Consider the following 5,400-nt stretch of genomic DNA (forward strand, 5'->3'; position numbering starts at 1 on the left):
TGTCAGTCTAGGAGACTGGGAGGCTAGTGGGACTAGGAGAATTATTTGATTGTTTATTGTTGACTTACATATTTATATGAATATATGATTGATTATTATACGTATGTGTGTTTGTGTTACAAACGTCATGCCTTCATCATGTACTAGAAAGATGGACACTACGAATCCCATGGCCAGAGTATCAGACGACATAGTTTCATCGGAGCACGAGGAGTACATTTCCGATACTACCGGCACAGACAATGACGACTTTCAGCCCTTTTGCGCTGCCTGAAGTCGTAGCAGAGCCTACTGATGGCCATCTTGTTGGGAATTTGCCACTCGCGGTGATCCCTGCTCCTGTGCCCCTTGCCGCTTATCCTGTTGTTGATATGCCCCCCGACGTGGCCTTCGACGACGATAACGATCTACTAGAGGAGGACCCATTCGAGGGTGAGACCCTATTGCTGCTGGTATTAGCCTACTGCTTGCGGACGCTCCTGCGGGGGAAACTCATGCCCATTCCCCTGTCCCAGACTCATTTGAGTTGCTGACATCCGCATTTTCGCATATACAGGGAGTGCAGCACCATTCACACAACGCCGACCCTGATACGGCATCATCGGCTGCACCGGTTCCCGCACATAGCTTTGAGTTTGATCACAGTATTGAGGGTAATCCTGTTCTTCCATCTGGTTTTGATCCAGACCATGACCTTGAGTTCATACGCTTAGGCCAGCCCTTGGAGGATCCTGTAACCCCCTGTGATGGTTGATCCAGCTGATTTTGAGATGAAGTTTGTTGATCCGAAGCCCGCTGTGGCCCCTGAGCCAGGAGTTGCTCCCGACCCCGCATTGGAGCATGACCCTGTTCATGCCGATGCATCTGCTGTTGCTCCTTGATTGATCATCTGCTTGGACGAGAGAAAATTTGGGGTAATTGTGCAAGACAATTTATTATTATGGGGGCCCACGTAATAACGACTTGTAGTGCACAGAAATCCTGGTGGACTCTGCGGGTCAAGCTAATGAAAACCAATGTGGCAGGAAATAACTCGAACACAAATGACCAAGGCGATGAAGCCTCGAGTTTATTCTATTTCAAACAACAAGCCAGATTGGCAAGCCTATGTGGAGGCTCAGTAATTTATTTCCCCACCCATACATTGAGTATATTTGCGTGTAAAATTGGGTGAGTACATGATGGCTTATGGTGCTATGTATCTCATAGACAATTGGAAAGTTGTCTAACCCACTTCATGCCATTTCGGCAGAAGAGAATGCCACCCAGGCGTGACACAAACACCAGTATGTTGCCAAGGATAGAAGCCGAGCTGCAAGAACGCAACTCACAGGCAATTGCACGACATGAAGCTCTCCGCTTTTAGCACAGCAATGGCACTACTGGAAATAATCCCCAGCTGACCGCACCTATAAGCAGTTCCTGAACTGCAAGCCTTTGAACTTCGATGAAACAGAAAGCGCCATTGCATTTGTTCGTTGGTCCGAAAAGATTGACTCCATTCTAAGAAAGACTAACTGTTCGCCCCAACAGAGTGATACCTTTACCTCGGGGTCATTTCTAGACGGCACACTCTCATGGTGGGACCATCAGGTTCAGGCCCTTGACACAGATGCTGCTTATGCTCTGAGCTGGGATGAGCTCAAGGAAATGATTGAGGAGAAATGTGGTTCTAAGACTGGAATAACAGAAGCTTGAGATGGAGTCCTGGAATTTGAAAATGGACGAACCAGAGATTCCTGAACATGTCCAGCGATCGCATGACTTGCCTAGGGTCGTCCCCTACTAAGTCATTGATGTTGTATGATACAGTTGGGTACCTGTAAACCTTACATTCTGGTCTCGATTTGTGGCAATGCAATCACAAGTGATCTATTGTTTATGTTCTATGACATGGGATGTTAGGTGGCTGATTTATTTATAACATGAGATGTTATGTGTTGATATTGTTGAATACATACGTACGTTTCACCTGCTATGACCTAACCTACGTGAAACATCTTTTAGAAGATGCCACCAAGACGCGAAATGCACATGCCCACCTCAGAAGCGGAACTTCAGAAGATAATTGCTGCAGCTATAGCACAGCACGAGGCCCTACGCTCCAAACCTAGCAGAGGCACCTCAGAAAATAACGGTTGTTCCTACTGGCACTTCCTCAATTACAAGCCTCCAAAGTTCGACGGCACTGGAGGTGCCATAGCTTTTGTGAAATGGATTGAAAGTATGGATTTCATCTTTCGAATGAGTGGTTGTACGCCAGAACAACAAGTCCTATACGTTTCTGAGTTGTTTCAAGATGGAGCTCGACTATGGTGGAACCTTCAGGTTCAAATAAAGGGCGAAACCGCAGCATATGCATTATCATGGGATGAACTGAAGGGAATGATGCATAAGAAATATTGCTCCCAAGCGGAAACCCAGAAGTTGGAAGGGGAATTCCAGAGCCTGATGATGGAAGGTCCAAAAATGTTGGGATACATGCAAAGACTTCATGACTTGGCACGAGTTGTTCCACACTTAGCGGAGTTGAAGAAACTAGGACATTTCATTTGGGAATTGGCACCTCAAGTCCTGAGCTTAATGACAGCATCTACGCCACCAACAACTATAGCTGCAAGTAAGATGGGCTTGGCACTCGTTACGGAAGCCGTTAGACTAGAAAAACTTGCAAACCCTGATAGGGAGACTCAGGTAGAGTCGTCTGGAAAGAACAAAAGGAAGCTTACCGAAGATACTCGAACGAATAATGATGAACAAAGATCTATTCGAGGTTGTTTTGACTGCGGAGACAAAGGGCATTTCAAGAAAGATTGCCCTAACAACAGACAGGCCAATGATAAGATTTACTTAGAAACTAAATCAAGACGTGCTGGGTGCAAGTATCACCATGAATGTGGATGTCGAAAGCCTAGGTGCGGGAGAAAAGGGCACAACAAGGATGGTTGTGGGATGAAGAGTCCTAGACAAGGAGAAAACCGTAACAACACTCAAGGTGGAAGCAGGAAAGGAAAAGGCCGAGTGCTAGGATGCCTCCATTGTGGGGACATTGGACATCTTAAGAGAGAATGCCCGAAGTTGAAACAAGACCGTGAAAGAACACCCAGCATCGGAGTTTGTGAAGCATGCCAGGATCCAGGCGTGATTACTGGTACGTTCTTTAACAACCAAAACTTTTGCATCTATTTTGTTTGATACTGGCGCCGATTATAGCTTCGTGTCATTAGAATTTAAGAATATGCTTGGTTTAACCGCTAGTAAGTTAGATATTCCGTACTCGATCGAATTGGCAAATGGGAAGTTAGTAGAAGCTAATGAGGTGATTCGAGGCTGCGTAATCGAATTGGGAGAGCGTGAGTTCGCTCTAGATCTACTACCAGTCCAGTTGGGAAGCTTCGACGTGGTAGTAGGGATGGATTGGTTATCGAGTAACAAGGCTGAGATAGTTTGCCACGAGAAGGTCGTTCGTATCCCGACCGAAGTTGGTGAGACCATTGTTGTTCACGGAGAGAAGCGTGAGACGCCGTTGAGGATTATTAGCTGCCTGAAGGCAAGAAAGTGTTTGCAGAAGGGATGTGCTGCCTTTCTGGCACACATTGTAGATAAGAAGGCTGCTGAGCCAAAGATCGAAGACATCCCTGTCGTGAGGGAATACCCAGAAGTCTTCCCAGAAGATTTGCCTGGCTTGTCGCCTCAAAGGCAAGTGGAGTTTCGCATTGACTTAGTTCCAGGCGACGCGCCTGTGGCTAAGGCACCCTACAGACTTGCTCCGTCTGAGATGCAAGAACTGTCGACGCAACTTCAAGAGTTGTTAGACAAGGGATTTATCCGGCCGAGCTTCTCGCCTTGGGGAGCTCCAGTTTTGTTTGTCAAGAAGAAGGACGGTAGTTTCCGTATGTGTATTGACTACAGAGAGTTGAACAAGCTGACGATCAAGAATAGGTATCCCCTGCCAAGAATCGATGATCTGTTTGACCAACTACAAGGTTCAAGCTTTTATTCAAAGATCGATCTTCGATCTGGATACCATCAGTTACGGATACAGGAGGAGAGTATCCCAAAGACAGCATTCAGAACTCGATATGGACACTACGAGTTTCTCGTTATGCCATTTGGTTTGACAAACGCACCTGCAGTGTTCATGGATTTGATGAATCGAGTTTGTAAGCCGTACTTGGATAAGTTCGTGATTGTATTCATCGATGATATTTTGATTTATTCAAAGACTAAGGCTGAGCATGAACAGCATTTAAGAGCTATTCTGGAGCTACTAAAGAAGGAACAGTTGCATGCCAAATTCTCTAAGTGCGAGTTTTGGCTAAGAGAAGTGCAATTCCTTGGACACGTGGTAAATGGAGATGGAATCCACGTGGATCCAACCAAGATCGAGGCGATCAAAGATTGGGAAACGCCAAAAACGCCAATCGAGATTCGGCAGTTCTTGGGTTTGGCTGGCTATTACCGAAGATTCATCGAGAACTTTTCAAAGATCGCTCAACCATTGACGCTCCTCACGCAGAAGGACAAGAAGTTTGATTGGGGAATCAAACAGGAGGAAGCATTTCAGATATTGAAAGATAAGCTTTGCAACGCGCCAATCTTAGCCCTACCAGAGGGTACAGATGATTTTGTGGTATACTGCGACGCATCGCGTCAAGGATTGGGTTATGTGTTGATGCAACGCCAAAAGGTTATTGCCTACGCGTCACGCCAACTGAAGGTACACGAAAAGAACTATACCACACACGATTTGGAGCTAGGCGCAGTAGTTTTTGCTTTAAAGATCTGGAGACACTACCTTTATCGTACGAAGTGCACAATCTTCACAGATCACAAGAGCCTCCAACATATATTCGACCAGAAGGAGTTGAACATGAGGCAAAGACGATGGGTAGAACTGTTGAATGACTACGACTGCGAGATTAGGTATCATCCAGGGAAGGCGAATGTGGTCGCCGATGCCCTAAGTCGAAAGGAGAGAATCAAGCCCATAAGGGTTAGGGCTTTGGAGATGGTTATTCGAACCGACTTTCCTCTGCGCATTCGTGCCGCGCAGAAGGAAGCTCTCAAAGAAAGAAACCTTGAAGAAGAGTATCTCCGTGGGATGGAGAAGTTATTGATACCAAACAAGGAAGGAACGTTATGTTTTGAGAAAAGGATTTGGGTTCCTCTGTTTGGTGATCTAAGGAAAGTTATTTTTGATGAAGCTCACAAGTCGCGGTACTCTATCCACCCTGGAGCGGATAAGATGTACCAAGATCTTAAAGATTACTATTGGTGGCCTAGGATGAAAGGCGATGTTGCTATTTATGTGAGCCAATGTTTAACTTGCGCTAAGGTTAAAGCGGAATACCAGAAGCCTTCGGGACTTCTGCAGCAACCAGAGATTCCCAAGTGGAA

The sequence above is a fragment of the Helianthus annuus genome, chromosome 2 (genome assembly GCF_002127325.2).
Source record: "Helianthus annuus cultivar XRQ/B chromosome 2, HanXRQr2.0-SUNRISE, whole genome shotgun sequence".
NCBI lineage: Eukaryota > Viridiplantae > Streptophyta > Magnoliopsida > Asterales > Asteraceae > Helianthus > Helianthus annuus.